The sequence below is a fragment of the Amia ocellicauda genome, chromosome 1 (assembly GCF_036373705.1).
Source record: "Amia ocellicauda isolate fAmiCal2 chromosome 1, fAmiCal2.hap1, whole genome shotgun sequence".
NCBI classification, from domain to species: Eukaryota; Metazoa; Chordata; class Actinopteri; order Amiiformes; family Amiidae; genus Amia; species Amia ocellicauda.
In genome coordinates, this window is record NC_089850.1 from 31,209,487 (window position 1) to 31,229,178 (window position 19,692).

At 36.1% G+C, this 19,692-nt stretch overlaps 1 protein-coding gene across 3 annotated transcripts in view; it reads left to right on the top strand.

Annotated features, from left to right (window-relative positions):
- Positions 1 to 19,692, top strand: part of grik2 (glutamate receptor, ionotropic, kainate 2) — a 186,995-nt gene that overhangs the window by 91,281 nt on the left and 76,022 nt on the right. The window lies entirely within an intron of this gene.

Here is a 19,692-nt window from a genome sequence, read left to right on the forward strand (position 1 = left end):
CGTCCCTGTGGAACGGCTATGTGTTTATGTATATGAAATATGGATGATGTTGACCATGCAAATGCTAAATGTAGTAAAATGTGTCAGAGGTATCTGCAGTAAAAATCAAACTATTATATCTGTAACATTCATTCATGTAGTGAGTGCTGGAATAGATGCCCTATTCCTGTGCATTGTCCTGTACCTTATCTGTTTGTTAATATATGATTTCTATATTGCAAAACTGTAGAGGAAATGGATGGATGTCATTTTCAGATAGCATTTCAATGAATCATACTTAGGTCTGGGCCAAATCACACTTTCACCAACCCACCCATCACAAAATAAACATATAGGACTTCATAGTGTTTTTGTATTAGGTGGAAGTAAGAATCCTCCTTAAACAAAAAATACATCATCATGTACTAGAATTGCAATTTGCAATTGGCAGGTGGTTGTGATTTGGTCTGGGCTGTAATAAGTATTTTCAAATTGTATATTTGAACCATACTGTGACTGCAATACGCAACTTCACAATCCTTGGAATGTGCTAAGTGTTCTACCTATACCTGTCTGTTTATACATGCATTTGACATATGAGGTTGTTCATATGTGTTAATGGTATTGCTAAATGAATAACACCTGTTGCTTTTTAAATTCCTTTTGATTGAATAATATAGTACAGTTCTCGTAACTAAAAGCAACTTACAGACACAGGGTTTTTCTATTGGAAAACATAAAAATGTGCACTTAATTTTGAATTACTTTTCACTTGCAGACAGGAACACCTAATTGTACTAATAGTGCCTTGTTGGATGATGCATCTTTTTTCTCTCCATAGACATAGACACTTTTTTTATCTAGAAATCTCATATTTAATATTTATTTTCAAAGTTTTCAGTTTCTTCATTTTCTCTCTATGAATTACATTTAATTTTAGAAGCTATTTTCTTTCTGCCATAAAGACATATTTGAGCATTATGTTGGAAGATAGACCAGTTTCATCTTATCATTTCTTAAACAACCCCTCTCTCATCAGTTTTAGTTTGGCTTTCAGAAGCATCTTCAGAAACCTCTTTATGGTTATACCTTTCAAAGATTGAATTGGTTATTCTCTTGAAAATCCATTGGTGATGATATTAAAGTTCCTTCACTTTCTTCATCTGTAAGTCAGACAGCTTGAGGATTGTGAGTGTGGTGCACTCTGGCTGCCTGGTGCTGTCTCTATGCATCAGTAAGAGAACTGTCTTAAGGCAGGATTTCGGAAACTCAAGGGGAGCTTCAGATCTGCAAGCAGTCATGCCTCATTCTTTACAGACTTGTTGTGCCATCTCTTGCAGTTCATTTTCATCTGCCGTAGCCATTGCTTACAGTTGCACAAGGGCTGATGTGTGAAATGTGATAGCCACAGTGTATGGTTTGAATAAGGGCACTAAATGACAAACAAAGAAGTCTAAGGGCCTGTATTTCTTTCTTAGGAGTTGTCTCCCTCAGAGAATGAATGTAATGACTATATCTATGGTATGCCGTTGTACTGCACAGTTCATTGGTCGAGTCATGCTCCCAGCAACATGGTGATAATATCGTATGAGAAACATGCTGATGTCTAGACAACAAAATACATTCATTTCTGTTTTAAATAAGTACGACATGCAGTCATAGCCAGTAACTTTGAAAAACATGACTCTTCGAAGATAGACATGCTGTGGTTCCATTTATTGTTTCCACAGGAAGTCGACAACAGCATGACATGAGAATTGTTTTATAGCAGCACTGTTTAATTTTAAATAATGCGCATATTGATTTAGAACATGAGATCAACAAAAATAATTGAATTGGAAAATTACTGTGGAAAGTAATTATTTCAGTGTGATCCACTATCTAGGAGCCATTTGATTAAAAATACAAGGCTCTACTGATCTTAAATGTATGATCACAAGTTTGTTATCATTAGATGACCACATGAGGTAGGCATTGTGAATTACAAGGGAAATGATAATCCTCCCCTGTAGTTACCTCATTGCTGCTTGGAAAACATATTTTTAATTACACTACAAGGCCAATGATTAGTGGACCACCAGGAAAGCAGAAGCTGGCCAAAAGTACAGGCATATTAGACAATTAAAAAGAAAATATAAAATAAATAACACTGCATGGGTGAAAGCGATGAAAGCATTGGGCTAAATAAAATTATATAACATGGAAATTAAGTTCTTCATATAAGGAATGCATCAGGAATTATTTGTGAATTGATATGACTTCCAATATGGTGGAACTTGTAATGGCTGCTAATTTTTAGAAAGGTAACCAACAAAATGCATATCTCCTTTCATCACTTTTGCTGTTTCCTTGTGAGCTCTTATAGGAACCAAATATTTGTACACCTGCACTTAAGACCATAAAAGTAAATAGAACATTGAAAGCTCTGCTATATTGTATTCCAAGAAATATGAATCCATTGGAATTCCACAATGAAAGGAAAGACTGATGTTATGAATACACATTTCACTCTCTGCTACAAAATACATAAATTGTAGGCTTACATCCGAAGAGACCATAATGACAGCTAGTGCAGGTAGGAAGGTTCAGTTTAATTTGAAACTTTTTCAGATATATGCATTAGTACTTTTTCAAAGTACATCTCAGCTGACTGTTCATATCTATGTTTTTGCTTGCTTGTTTTTCAAGCATATTTTGAACATTTTGTATTAGAAGATTGTATCAAAGAGCTTAGGCGAAGATAACATTTCGTATTCAGAGATAATGATCTTGGATTAATTATTTTATACTCCTTCTGATTTGGGGGTGTTTTAAAGAACAAGAACTTCAGTTAAGCAGATTAACTGCTCCAGTAAATGTATATACATCTAGAGTAACAATTGTATCTATTGACTTGTTTCAATTAATGTAGAAGATGAGCATTTCAATGTGCAATGGGATTTTAGAAGTCAAATGAAAGACACATCTGTATCTATTTAGGGTATCTGCCTTTCCATGACAATTGCTCCTATAATTTATGATCAAATTAGGCAATAAAATGGCTTTCCATGCATGCACTGGATGATGTGAGTGTATTAAATCTATATATTTTTCCCTGGCTACTAAAACTCTATAACCATTATATTGCCTGTCTGCGGAAATGAGAAATTAATAGCAGAATTGATAGCTAAATCTGTCAATTTAAGGTATCTATCAAAATAAGGTATGTTACTAAATTGTTGAGTGATGTCCATTTTGACCACTTTAGTTATAAGATCATAGCATAATTAGTAGAATATGATATCTTGGGTATGTATTTATACCTTTCTACATGTTTCCAGGGTTTTACATTGTTGTTTTGCCAGTTTGTCAAAGTGCACTAATATGCTAAAACATGGTTATGCAGATTAAAATGTGTATAACCATAAAGGCTGTTGTTAATGCATTACAAGCAGGGACATTGATATTCTCTTCTTCTTGAACTTCAGTAGACCATTGTTTCAAGTCATGGTGTCACTGAACATATTCTCATTCTTGGTCACAAGAATCTGACACAATTCTAAATCACAGGACACATTGTTGCTTTGTGTTTTCCCACAGTTACACATTATTACATATACATAACTGGCATTTTCTATTGTGAACGTAATTCAGGTTTACATTTAAGCTGATATAAATGTAAATGTTGTTCTAAAGCAAATAAACATATATTTTATGTTAGATACATGTTAGATAAATATGTTATGTTAGATTAGATATCAGCTCTATTATTTGAATGCTGAGTATAATGTTTAAATACTTCTTATTCTTCTGCATTTTCACAAGGCAAAAAAAAATCTAAATTATTTTTACTGTTTTGTTTATTGTTGTTACTTGCTCAGTCTAAACAAGATAACAGGATAATATAGCTGTAAAAGGATTATTTCTGGTGATAAGAGGAATATATATGTATAAATAAAGAATATGTATATACATTACATATACATCTTTTTAGAAAGATTCATTTGGCAGTGTGAGAAGAGATTGGAAGATATTATACAATACAATGTGAATGTGGAAATGTGAAATAGGATTATGCATCAGATGTTCATACACGTGAATTCAAAAACAATCAACGGATTATTTTAACTCGCATATATAGCAGGTCCAAATGACTTCCATGCACAATTAGTATGACAATTTGTTGACATGAAAAGGTTTTTCACAGCTCTAGGCAGTTTCTCATGCTATCATCCTGATGGTGCTCACGACTATGTGCTTCGTTTTCCAGTGCTCCAGAGTATGTCAACAGCTGTGAAGCTAAAATGGGGGATTTAATTCTCCACAGGCCAATTTGTTGTGACATTCAACCCATAGTGGAGAATATTTCCATATTCTGGTGAGCCTTTTGAAACATGCTGGTGTACTAAGTAGTCTACATCATGTTGTAAAATCTGAGCCAAGTGTGGTCTTACATAATATATATATATATATTTACAACAAAGGACTGAAAACGCATAGCACCATTAATGCTGCATTCACCAGTCACATAAAATCCTACTCTGTCTGTGACTAACATTAGGGTTTTTGACAGTTTTATAATGTAACCAATTGCATCTTTTGGGAGAAGTGAGGCCTATGAAGAAGCTTTGCAGATCAATTTGGACAACCAAGTAATGAATGTCTATGTATGTGTTAATAGGTGTGGCTTGGAATAGGGGTAAATTAGACAAAACCTCAAAGAGAAAACATATATCTATATGATAATCTACTGATGATCTGTATCTTAGATAACTGTTCTCTAGATCCTCACCAAAATCTCAAGGGAGGGGATGTAAGAATATTCTAGAAGATCATACCATGAATACTTTTGGATAATTGGAACATATATTTTATCTGATGCTCTGTCAGATGATATGTATTTAAAACACAATGCTAGGGGAAATTCAAATTAGAGGTTTCATGTTTATTTGTGAACAATTGATTAGTCTGTAATTGTTTTCATTCCTTCAAGTTATCGCTTTATTCATGTTTCTCTTCATTTGAATTAATGTTTTTGGTTGATGTATGTAGTTTTATAATTATTGTTCATGAAACTCTACTTACTTTTCAGTGATATCTTTTCAGAGCTTGCAGTTGATTAAAATTAGTTAAGACATGGGAGTCTCTTCAACTATCTTTGGATTATATCCCTTTTGAAACTACACATTTTGTATAACATAATTTTTAAATGTGATGCTAATCATTAGACTTATATTGGACAAGTACAATACAGTGTACAGTTTGCTGGTATACTTTGTTCAATAAGCTGTAATGCACTAAACCGTAAAGGTTCATGGTATAGTTAGCAGTACTAATGGGGGAACCACACTGGGGAAACCTTCTCATTGTTGGGATTTCATGTGAGGGGATGATTGCACATTATGATATGAACAGTTTTCCTAAACACAAGGAAATGTTCCGCATGAAAATAAATAGATTAAGATCCTATATTGGATAATGGCCCGCTAGAGAAAAGTAATAGTATTAAAGTGAATCTGAAAAGAAAAATGAGTCTCCTATTTTCCTTCACAACTCTTAATCCAACTCCTGCTGTGTTGATGTCCTTACAATGGTACTGTCCAATTTGTCTCCTGTACATAAAGGTTTGAGTAATTGTGTCTGTCCCTTCAGAAAGGAAAAAGCAAGTGGAAAAAATATGAAGGGGTGTCATAATTTAGACATGTTTGTGATCATGTTTGTCATTTAAAACTACAATATTGAACTCTATATTGAATATTGTGCTGCAATGCATTCATTATATATTTGTTTATTTCATCAGAAAAAGTTGGTTATAAAATATTGTCCAGCTGCCTTGTGAGACCAGGCCATTATTACCCATCCTGAATCTTTACTTCTTTAGTTCAATAGTTTGATAACAAAGGTACTGAGGTTCATTGAGTGAAAAGTGACCACCGATAACTATGTTGCTAAAGATAGAGTTTGTCCTGGTTTAGTAATGATTGCCAAACTGAGAACACTGAGTTTCAAAGTACCAAAAGAAGTCAATTAAATATGAGATTTCCCACTGGAAGAAAGGAAATAAGAAATTAGCCTGGCTTCTTAAACATGTCACTTAATTAAATTCTAATTATTAGTTATAATCCTGAGACCTGTAGGCTTAGTGTTTTTCTATTTCAATTTTTCATGTGGTATGTGTGTTGAAAAGGGAACAACATCCAATATATTGTTTATTTGCTTGGCAGAAGCCTTTATCCAAGGCAACTTACACTTTTACAGGAATAAAATATAATCTAAAAAGAAGACACACACGAGTAAAACACACGAGCTCACTGGAGTATAGTGAAAAACAGTGCAAAGCAATAAAATTAATAAAGTGAAAATTGTCCATAGGCTGCACATTTATAGTGGCTGTCAGGCGCAGAAAATGATTTGCAAGGTCTGAACAGATGCATTTTTGGGAGGCTCTGTGAGGTGTTAAGATATGTTTTGGCATATGTGAGCCTAATGGGTTTGAGCTGATTTTTATCGACAGGACAAGTTATAATGCATGCCCAAATATCGACATTGCAATGTGAGTGATTCTTGGAATCTGTCCATGTACCAATTTCTTAAATCTGTCACTGCCACTTAAATTCATATGATTGTTTTAATTCTGGATTCTGTCATACAGAGTGTGCCACAACTGGAGTGCAACCATTATTATTATTATTATTATTATTATTATTATTATTATTATTAATAATAATAATATGTTGCATTATTATAACAGCTATAAGGAGTAATGATTTATTAATATAAAAGCTATACAACTAAGGAAGTGTGTGAAGCTAAAGCTGGAATGTTAATAACACAGATGCTGTACAACATGAAAACAGCATGAGGAGATTGGTTTCATTGGTTTCATTTAAAAATCCTTAAGGATTTGAGAAGTGTAAGTCATGTGTAGGTGGAGGGTGTTGTTCTGCCTTTAGGATGTAAAAACCCTGGACAACTCCTTTTATATTTTCAATTTAAAAAATGTGATTTGACATTTTTAGGTGAGTTCCCACACCGGAATTTAAAAACGTGGGAAAAAAAAGCAGAAGAAATATTACCAGTGGATTTCTGATTTATTTCTGACAGATTCAATTAGAAGATCTGACCTTTTTCAGAAGTTACATTTTTGATCATAGTATATCTATGGTGAATACATGAACTAAATTCATCACTCACTCATTACCAACTCACTTTCAACATGTCGGCCTATCCTAAGCATTATATAAACTCTAAAGCTGATTTCATGCTATACCCGTGCTGAGTCGACAAGGGGAGTTGACCCAGAGACATGTCTGTTTCACACTACATATTATCAGCCCAGGTCAAACACAGTGGTGGGGTAAAAAAATCACAGGTTTTTCACTCACTGCCCGATTTTTATAATCTTTTATTTTATCACGGCACTGAGACACTCTTCTGTCGAACCCGGCACTCTGCATGGCAGCCAACAATTGTGTAAACAATGCATCTGTCAATGGATATTTTCATTTGCCCACAGCATGACCAACTCCAGGACTTCATTCTCACACCATAGCGCTGTATTCACGTTAATGTTTTTCAAACTGAGGTGAGCGCTTTGTCTGGGGTTGGAAATATCAACCCTAGTCTCTAGCGGGGGTGAGTTCTCGGGTTGAAAATGACAATGTGAAAGTGCTTGATTTTCAACCCGGGGTAGCCCAAGTCAAACGATAGGATAAGTGATAGCTCTCCCGGGACCAAATCAAAAGAAAAATATGGTGTATCAAATCAAACCCATTTTGTGCTGTGTGTGGAAGGGGAATGGATTTTCATTACTGTACCAAATTGAACAAACTTCAGCAATAAATGAGTTCAAAAAAAGTAGTAGCAACATACTAGTTGTGACTTTGAATACAAGAATGGTGAATAAATACATCATTAAAATACAGTGAAAACTTTTGAAAAATGGCGTTTAGCAGAGCAAATACATTATCCAACTCTGGAAACATAGTCAACACAATAACATGTATCATAGCGTTTCCATTAATATCATATATCTAGGTCCCCACAAAATTGCTATACAGCAGAAAACATGTCACCATTAATAATATTAATTACTGGGCAGCAATTGTTGTATTAATTTATTGGATAAAATAAATTCCCTATGTTTAAGGCTTTGAATCTCATAAATGACAATGATTTCCCTGCTGTAGATGCATGGTCCTGGTAATCCATGTAGTTCCCTATTTTTATCATTATATTTTTATAGGGAACTACATTTTCTGCTTTAAGGAATGGTTGAAACAATATAAAGAAAAACAAAAAACCTGCCACAGGTTATTAACTACTTGCATGTACTAATTGGATGTGTTGTATTGCATTATGCTTCACTTTGCTAATGTCTAGTGACTGAGTGGTGCTGCTGAGGGCTGGACAAGGTTTTGTTAGTTCAGCTGTAACAATGCACCATATCATACATGTATCAGACATGTCATGTGCTCCTTTGACCTAATAATAGTGTTGGTTTTGTTTTCTCTTTTGTATGTTGTTGTTAGAATCAGAACAATGACAAAATATATGACACTTATTATTATCATTCTTCTTCTTCTTCTTCTTCTTCTTCTTCTTCTTCTTCTTCTTCTTCTTCTTCTTCTTCTTAGTAGTAGTAGTAGTAGTAGTAGTAGTAGTAGTAGTAGTAGTAATAGTATTATAAAACATCCTTTTTACTTATTGGCAAAAGCATCTGATTTGTTGTAGTTGACATATACCAAACCATTTCACTAATGCTTAATGTTTACAGTCAAGCTCACATAAACACTGCCTGAAGTTATATTCACACAGGACTAAATATCACCCTTTAAATAACTAAATATCCTCTTCTCAAACCCCATGGGAAATATAGACAGGGAATGTTTGTTTCTCTTCAGTACCCCTGCTGCTCTCATAGGATATCGGAACTGAAGCACATACAGCCCAAAACAATGCAAATTATAGAAAATAAAGAATTTGACATGTATTACAAATTCAGAATCACAGCCCTGTATTTAATTTAGAGAATGCATGTACATAATAAATACATATATGAATAAACAATACATTTAATAAAACAATACAATACTATGTGATTTAATGCAAATGTTATCATGAAAATAAAATAATACACAATACTATTAGTGATATCATGCGTGGACAAAAATATACATCCATTGGGTGGCATTTACATAGTAAAGTCATTACTGTTTTTCATAGTGGTTTGGTCATACATATTTCTTTGATACATTAGCTACTTTATTCTTGCTTTACACTTATGCTTTAAAAGAGGGAGTCTAAGTAAGTATATTTTTTGACATATAAAACTTACAGTTTTGTCGGCTTTTCAGGAAACTTCTTGTACTGCCGAAGGTTTTTCTCAAATGTCTGGTTTTCGGTTTGTGACTCAAATTCATCAAAAAAATAGATGACAGTGTGAAATATTTTCTTGTGTATTTTCTCCAGATCTGTTGGGTTGTTCGGTTTCTGAACAAGAATACTGTACATATGTTGTATGTTTATATTTACTTCATAATTCTCAATTTAGTTGGCCTTTAATCCTTTGGTTATAAAATTGTGATATATTAATTTGAATAAGGTGTCTGAGTTTGGGATTTAAAATAATCATCTTTTGGCTTAGCTAATATAGATACATGTTAAGTCTGTTTATACAGATATCTAATTAAAATAGATATGATTATATATATACAAAATACTCAATCAGGCTTACACAGTGCAGACTCAATTGAAAGTCATGGAAAAGCTCTTACATTATATAACAAAATGTCATGTAAGTTTAAGGACTTGTGTAGACTCCTGGTGGAATAGAGAAAGTTACTTTCACCTCTGGATATGGAAGAAGTTTCATCAGAAGGATGAAATGTACTACTGGAGTGATAAGGAAGCCATAAAATAATAATAATTATATGTACACTGATCAGCCATAACATTATGACCACTGACAGGTGAAGTGAATAACACTGATAATCTCGTTATCATGGCACCTGTCAGTGGGTGGGATATATTAGGCAGCAAGTGAACATTTTGTCCTCAAAGTTGATGTGTTAGAAGCAGGAAAAATGGGCAATCGTAAGGATCTGAGCGACTTTGACAAGGGCCAAATTGTGATGGCTAGAGGACTGGGTCAGAGCATCTCCAAAACTGCAGCTCTTGTGGGGTGTTCCCGGTCTGCAGTGGTCAGTACCTATCAAAAGTTGGCCAAGGAAGGAAAAGCAGTGAACTGGCGACAGGGTCATGGGGGCGGCCAAGGCTCATTGATGCACGTGTGGAGTGAAGGCTGGCCCATGTGGTCCGATCCAACAGACGAGCTACTATAGCTCAAATTGCTGAAAAAGTGAATGCTGGTTCTGATAGAAAGGTGTCAGAACACACAGTGCATTGCAGTTTGTTGCATATGGGGTTACGTAGCTGCAGACCAGTCAGGGTGCCCATGCTTACCCCTGTCCACTGCCGGAAGTGCCTAAGAACTGGACCACGGAGCAATGGAAGAAGGTGGCCTGGTCTGATGAATCACGAGTTCAAGGTGTTGACTTGGCCTCCAAATTCCCCAGATCTCAATCCAATCGAGCATCTGTGGGATGTGCTGGAGAAATAAGTCCGATCCATGGAGGCCCCACCTCGCAACTTACAGGACTTAAAGGATCTGCAGCTAACGTCTTGGTGCCAGATACCACAGCACACCTTCAGAGGTCTAGTGGAGTCCATGCCTCGACGGGTCAGGGCTGTTTTGGCGGCAAAAGGGGGACCTACATAATATTAGGCAGGTGGTCATAATGTTCTCTCTGATCATGAGACGGCAGAAATGTGACGTCTTTCATATATTTAAAATAATATATTTATCCGTATATGAAAGATACGTGGTTGTCCATTTGTGACTTAAATAAATCCGTGTGTTACTCTGATGGCGTTTCAAATCGGTATTCAAAAAAGTTTTGATAACGTTGGATAATGTTTATCCAAGGACTGTCAATTTGACTAGTGTTTACAATGCACCATTTATCTCTGATGGCATACTAATTGCTGTGTTTTTGTATTGCAAGTAGACTGTTGTTCAGCATAACATGGTTATTTTTTCTTAGTCCCAACTGATCTCCCAGTTCATTGATTACATTATCTTTTCATCCATTAAAATATATTTTGTTTGTGAGCTGATTTTGCTAATTTTAGTAGATAATCCTATCAATTCCTTTGAGGTGTGGTGTCGTCTTGTCTGGAGATGTGAATAGTCTACCTATAGCACTATCAATTAATTGTTATTAGTTTTATTAGTGGTCTGGCTGTCTTACAACCTGAGCATATAATAACAATGAAACTGACAGACTTAAAATGCTAAAATGACTGAAAAAGACGATTATCAGCTCAACAAGTGATGGAAATACTCAGAGACAGATGAATTATGGATTTGTGGAAGAGACAGTCCTGCGAGTGACAATGATGAAAGTGCCACTGAAGTGCCAGTCCTCCAGAACAGCACTCCAGGCACAGACAGGGATGTGGCAGAGGCAGTAGTTGTGGGGTCTCCTTTGCAGGGTCAGTCTCTTTGCCTGCTTCATGTCCTGCAGCAGCTGCAGGTGCTCCAGCTGTGCTGGCCAGTTTGCATGGGACAGCAACCATAGCAGCTCATGCTGTGCCAACAGGTAAACAAGAGACTGGAAAGGGGTCAAATTTGCCATGATATCATAAGTTAGGAGTGGCTTGATTGAAAACAGCATTGCTTGCTACAAGCCTGCAGAAAACATTGTGATGGATGAGCAGCTGTTTCCAACAAAAGCACAGTGTGTCGCTGGATACAATACATGGCAAACAAACTGGACAAATTTGGCATAAAGTTTTAGCTGGCAGTGAGTGTTGCTTCAAAATACATTCTGAATGGTTTCCCTTTATTTGGCAAAGCTGAAACTTGCCCAGCTGCTCAGAGACTAGCAGAAAGTGTGGTACTGAAGCTGATGTCACCATACTTAGGAACAGGGAAAAATGTGACTACTGACAATTGTTTTACTTCACTTGTGTAAACAAGGAGTTGTACATAAAACAGCCTTATTGGTGCCGTGAACAAATCAAGAAGAGAGATACCACCAATTGTGCAAAACTTGCAACTACATCTGTACACCAGTGACATACTGAAACATAGTGACTGCGTTACATTTACAAGTACAAACCAAGGAAGAATGTTTGCATTCTCAGCACTCTTAATATGTCTATTGACATGGAAGATACTGAGAAGAAAAAAACCCAAAGACGTTGCTTGTCTACAGTCAGACAAAGCATGGAGTGGACATAGCAGATGAGATGGCACATCAGTACTAATTGAAATTTGGTTCTTGCATGTATTCTGCAATATCCTTGACTTAGCAGCGATCAATTCATGTGTTTTGTACAAGGAATGCACTGGGGAAAATATAAGTAGGAGAGAATTCATCTTGAAGCTAGCAGAGCTCAGACAAAAATACATTGTGACAAAACTGCAAAACAACAGGCATCTCAGCCTGAATTCCTTACTGCATCCAATGACAAACATAAAAGAAAACAATGCCGGGTTGCTAAGTGCAATACATACAAAACCTCAGATAAACATGCCCTGTGTGTGGTAAATGCACAGGAAAAGCTGAAAAGTGTTTCACCTGCGTGGATTGCACACCTTAGGCAATTTTGAAGTTTGTTGACATGAAAGCTCCTGAAGGGAGCTGTCTTTTTTTTTTAATTACATACTGTTTAGGGAATATATATATATATATATATATATATATATATATATATATATATATATATATATATATATGAGTTGTAGCTGATCATTTTTCTGTCATTTTAATATTGACGTTTCAACCTGTAACCGTCAGAATGATGGGGCTGTGGCCATTTCTACACAGATTGAAACTACAGCCGTTCTAGTTTTAATCACATTTAACAACAAAATAATGTATCTGCGAAGCTCAATTTGGATAGAAGGGAAATATGATAACATCAATGTCATGTATACCAGGATTACACATTTTCTTATCCAAATACCATTTAAATTCTGTATTCCGATTTCAAAATCCGATAGGGTGTAATCCTACTACAGTGGATTCCAATTACTTCATGACATGTAAACATACTGATAGAGACCACATTTTTGACAGTATTCAGCAAACCCCAAAAAGCAAGGAATGTGATCTGAGGAACTAAGACATGAAATGCGTCGTGTCTTCACACAAACAACCAAAAAGGATTGTTAAAAAAAATCTAACCAACAGGGAAAAAGCATCTGAAACCTCATAAAAAATAAACTGATTAATTATAAAAATCAATTAACAACTGATAATTAGTTTAATTAGCAACTGAACCCTCAAAGGTAAAGTACTTAATATCAGAACTTAATTAGCTGAAGCTATATATTTTATGCCCTGCATTGCCAAGCATAAATTGAAGCTTGAATTGCCTGAGAATGAAGCTGAATTATATTAATAACATGAGTTCTTTATTTTTGCCCCTACGTATTCAATTTAGAACAAAGTTTTGGGCATTTTAGGACTTCATTATGGATGATCATCACTGTGGTTTTATTCATTAATATGCAACTTGTGTGTCAGATTTGACCTTTAACAATGTTATAAAATACACCATGTTTGGAAAATGAAAAAGCTAAGCATTCGTCTAAATGTGTAGTTGCCGGATATCAACTAAATCCAAAGTGGGTCAAGTGGAATGGCCAGCAGCCACATTTGCATTAATCATAACATTTCACAGGTCAGGCTTCTCTCTGGCGGGTCTGAACTAATGCACTGCACAGTACGTTTTCAACTAGTCAGACTCCACAAGGATTTTGCTTTATAGAAATGTACATCTGTTTCTTTGAAAGGAAAACTAGAGCCAAACCAAAACTGTACAGCAAGCATTGATTATGTCACAGAGATAAATTAATTAACTAATACAAGTAATAAAACAATATACAAGAGTCAAGTGCAACATTTCCCTAGTACATTACTGATTGCTGTCTGATTTGCAGTCTCTGCTCAAGAGAGTATACAAAGCTAAGTGACATGCCAGCTGAAGGTAAACTCAATCTTAGTACAACTCTGGTTTATGTCTCTTGCAGCCTTCATGAATTGCTTGGTTTCTTGGCAACTGTCCATAAGTGTTGAGGCGAACACTTTGCCACTCACTTCACAAGTTTCACTGTAATTTGGAACTGTGAATCCAAGTGGACATACCTTAATCAATACATAACAGCACATTTAGTGAGATAATCTAACCAATAATTGCCTTTCCTGGTCCTTTTGCTGTTTTTGCTTTCCTATTAAATATAAACATAAATCAACTTTCAAAATCTTCTAAAATTCCCCCCAAAAAGTGATAGTACTGGATAGGATAATTTAACTGAACAATTTTTGAAAAGTAGGATAGTTTCAGATATAATAATCAATAATTTACCAAAACATTTAAAATGTAATGTTTATTTTTTAATCAACATATTGTAATTTTTAAATCTGCCAGCACAGAAAATAAACATTACAAACATTATTAAATGCAACATACATGAGTTATGGTCTACTATGTTAACCTAATGTGCACAGTTTTAGTGGGATAGATGCCACACCAGATCATTTAAAAAATTGATTTGTATTAATCCATTTTGTTGGCAGGAGCAATAAAAACAAAAGTTGCAATACATATACTGAGAATATGTGCTGGTCCAAACACCAGAAAATAAATCATGATTGGCACTTAAAGATTTCTTCCAGAGAAGCATTGAATGGATAGGCACAGTATCATTTCATTTTTAAAATATTTTAAAATAAGTTTGCATGAGTGGAAAATTATATTTGGTTCACGTACAGACATATTGTCAAATCGTAGCTGAAAGTGGCAAAAACAATCCAATATTTTAAAACTAAAGAATTATTCAGTTAACACAAATTATGAAGTAGATTATAGTCTCCATTACTTATTTAGCTGTTTATTTTGCATAACTTTACTTATGTCTCAGACATTCCCAAATATGATACATTTGCTCTACTTATCTTAAGATTTAAATGAGCTAGATTGGCGGTAAAAAATAGCTTCTGTCTTCTGTTAGGATGTCTTGTTTTATGATAGCCTTGCTTTCTGAAGGACATTAGTTTTGCTTTAAGGACACACTTGCAGGAAGTTAAGTCATATATTGTGTGATTTAAGATATATATGGCATAATTAAACTGAGGTATAGTCATCATTGTTCCAAGGAGGAACGTGTCCTGAATCTGTGAAGCAGGTTACCTTGCTCTGCTATTTTCTTCTTCTTCTTTGGACTGCAAATGTCTAATTGCCGGCAACAATTTCATTTCAAATTATTCATTAAAACAGGCTGTTTAGCATTATAGCAATCATTTGCATTCATAACTATGCAATTAATTAGAAATGTGGCTGGTAATGGTAAGAGCTGCTCAAATGTCAAGCTTTTTCAGGTTTTATTAATTCAGCAACCATATGCTGATGCTGTCTTTATTGCTGCATTTTGACAGCAAGTGTGGCATTCAACAAAGTCGATTACATCAATGGAAGGCAGTGATGTGTTGTTCTTTATCGAGAAGTAGTGCTTGTGATGTCTTAAGGAAGCCTTGAAACAAGTCCCCTTGCTGGAATCAGGAAACTTTATCATGCTTTTCTTTTAGTTAGGCTTCTTTTGTGGGAAAAAGCTAACAAGCACAAACACACATTTGGGATGTGTGAATTTAATTTAAATAATGTGTGTCAGTATATATTTTCAGTGCTGGGCTCATTAAATAGGTGGGGTATAGGGATACAGTCACATAAGGAGAGATGGTACAAAGCAGTGAATTTATTATGTACATTGCTCGTGCCAGAACTCCAAAGAAGACCCTAACTCTTCGTTGAGCCTACTTAAAACATTGAACAGAGCCCTCTCTAAACAAAAACTAATAAGCACACATGGGACAAACACATAACTAACCTGTCCAAATCATAATCCACAAGCAAAGTCAACTCCGTGAGAAAAGTATGTTACAGAATTTCAGTATGCTTTCTCTCTCGCTCTCGCTCTCTCCATGGGCACACATCCCCAACTCTCCTCACCAGGAAGCAGCCTGGCTTCCTGCTTCATTGAGGCACGATCCACTCACAGGGGATGCAGCCTGTGAAGTACTCCCCTGGCTATTTCACCTCCCCCAGGATCCAGGGAAAGGCTCCGCCATGCCCTCCCCAGGGTCTTGCCCAGCATAGCACCACAATATATATATATATATATATATATATATATATATATATATATATACACTCACCTAAAGAATTATTAGGAACACCTGTTCAATTTCTCATTAATGCAATTATCTAACCAACCAATCACATGGCAGTTGCTTCAATGCATTTAGGGGTGTGGTTCTGGTCAAGACAATCTCCTGAACTCCAAACTGAATGTCTGAATGGGAAAGAAAGGTGATTTAAGCAATTTTGAGCGTGGCATGGTTGTTGGTGCCAGACGGGCCAGTCTGAGTATTTCACAATCTGCTCAGTTACTGGGATTTTCACGCACAACCATTTCTAGGGTTTACAAAGAATGGTGTGAAAAGGGAAAAACATCCAGTATGCGGCAGTCCTGTGGGCGAAAATGCCTTGTTGATGCTAGAGGTCAGAGGAGAATGGGCCGACTGATTCAAGCTGATAGAAGAGCAACTTTGACTGAAATAACCACTCGTTACAACCGAGGTATGCAGCAAAGCATTTGTGAAGCCACAACACGTACAACCTTGAGGCGGATGGCCTACAACAGCAGAAGACCCCACCGGGTACCACTCATCTCCACTACAAATAGGAAAAAGAGGCTACAATTTGCACAAGCTCACCAAAATTGGACAGTTGAAGACTGGAAAAATGTTGCCTGGTCTGATGAGTCTCGATTTCTGTTGAGACATTCAGATGGTAGAGTCAGAATTTGGCGTAAACAGAATGAGAACATGGATCCATCATGCCTTGTTACCACTGTGCAGGCTGGTGGTGGTGGTGTAATGGTGTGGGGGATGTTTTCTTGGCACACTTTAGGCCCCTTAGTGCCAATTGGGCATCGTTTAAATGCCACGGCCTACCTGAGCATTGTTTCTGACCATGTCCATCCCTTTATGACCACCATGTACCCATCCTCTGATGGCTACTTCCAGCAGGATAATGCACCATGTCACAAAGGTCGAATCATTTCAAATTGGTTTCTTGAACATGACAATGAGTTCACTGTACTAAACTGGCCCCCACAGTCACCAGATCTCAACCCAATAGAGCATCTTTGGGATGTGGTGGAACGGGAGCTTCGTGCCCTGGATGTGCATCCCACAAATCTCCATCAACTGCAAGATGCTATCCTATCAATATGGGCCAACATTTCTAAAGAATGCTTTCAGCACCTTGTTGAATCAATGCCACGTAGAATTAAGGCAGTTCTGAAGGCGAAAGGGGGTCAAACACAGTATTAGTATGGTGTTCCTAATAATCCTTTAGGTGAGTGTATATACACACAGAGATATATACAGTACATTAGTACTCAAAGCTATGGCCTGACCTGAAAGAAACTATGAGCATTTCGAAAATAAAATGCCACAGATGTTATGTTTAGCTGGCATTTTATGGCAGACTTCTCATCAAAATATTGTTCCTTCAAACCACACATATTTAGGGTACTATTTCACAGCAGTGTAGCAGTATATCAATAGCCTACATATTGTCCATTCAATCGTAATTGTCTCTATTAGAGCATAACTGCACTTACAGTTCTCATCCTTTCCTCTCTTCTGTGATTAAGGTCAAGGGACAACCTGTCTGTGCTCAGCTGCAGATCTCATTAAAATACAACAATATACAACAGGCTGTGCTTCTGGAGTTATCTTGCCAGTCTTAACAACATTGTGGCTCATAACAATAACTAGATGATGATGAGGAGGAAGATGTTGATGATGATATTATTTTTGTTTTTGGTGTAATTATTACTAGTAGTGTTATTGTTATTAATAATAATAATAATAATAATAATAATACAGCGTCTTGGTTTTCCATTAGCACTGCATCAGCTTTTGCTATTCAAGGACGTGTGATGGCAAGAACATAGTTATTATCTCTGCGCTTTCAAAGCATTTAAAGAGCAACAAATGTTACGAGTGGACTCTTCCTGTGACATTGCTAGGACCTTCCATGGCCTAAAATCCTATTTGTATGTTAATGGTGGGTTCTTGGGAAACAAAACAATTGTTTAACACACCAATGAATTAATGCCCTGTGTGTACGAGCTTTGCAAATCCTACTCTTTCTGTCACGCAAGGATCTGAACTCATCGTTGTGAGGCATGGAGCTTCAGTATCCAGATTGTACTCAGCAGGCAGTCACCCTCTTCAATGATGGGGTTAGTGGTGCCTCTCCAGGGAGGGAGAATGAATATTTAAAATAAAATAAAAAAGAAACCAAGCAACACAATTCAAAGACCATCTTCCATTGTCACAATCACAGTGATACGCAGGTCCACGGCTCTGTGTAGACGAGCTCTGAGCAATGATGAATGTATCCTCTAGGAATACTGCTACATTCTGGCCTGTACAAGGCAAATCTGTGAAACGTGGGAGAATAATAAGCATCAGCGCAGGTTCTTTCAGATCAATGAAGCTGGTATTGTAAATGGTTATGGTGTCACTTGTGTATTTCTTCAAATACATTAATAACAACAACACAATAAGAAAAAGAATGCACAAAAGACTGAAGAATTGTTTCACATTGGCTGTGTTAAAATGCAGATTTCAGTTGTGACAAATATAATGCTTTAAGTGACAACATTTACATGTGTAAGGCTGAATTACAACCAAGGTGTTACGCAGAGTAGGTCCGTACCATTGTTGTCTATACAGGCAGGTAGAAACACGTAGTTAGAAGACATAGAGATTCACAATGGGTTAAAAGTTCTAAAATAGAAAATGATGAAGGCAAATACATAATTTATGGCCATTTGTTTTCAAAAGTTGTTGAAATATTCAACACTTTCATATCTACATGTATCTGCATGATCCAATTAACTTGATAGAAATTGAATGATATATATTGGCTGGTTACTGATTCACTGATAACTAAAGAAAGTTACTCAAACCAGAAATTCCTTTCAATTTTTGACAAACCACATAAGCTGTGAAGTAAAATGTTAAATATTAATATTAAATATGGGCTCTAAAGGCAGGGCTCAGGAAACAACAGGCAGGAGTATGGTCCAAAGGTTCAGGTTTGCAGGTGCTCAAACCAAACACATATACAGAAACCAAAACAAACCCTAGCTCATTGGTGAGCCTACCTAAACACATTGAACACATCATTCCCTCTCTAAACATGCACTACCAGTCAAAAGTTTTAGAACACCTACATTTTTTCAGTTTTTATTGAAATGTATGCAGTTCAGTGTCTCAATTTACTCATGGAATCCTTTTGTTTAACAAAATGTAACCCCTTAAGCTGACAAACCCTCTGGTACCCTTAAAAGGGCACCAAATCCATGTGCTTCTCTTTAATCCCATATGTACTCTTCACTGTTGTGTTGTTTGCCAAGTGTTTGGTATGCCATGAAAGCTGAGACTCAGCTTTCTAACAATGTGAAGCATTCTCGAAGTGAAATTTTTATTTTTTCTCTGTGTTTGATAGAACATCAAATATATACTGGATTAATCGTTAGGTTGTTCTGAACAAAACAAGCCTATTTGCAAAGAAATCCAA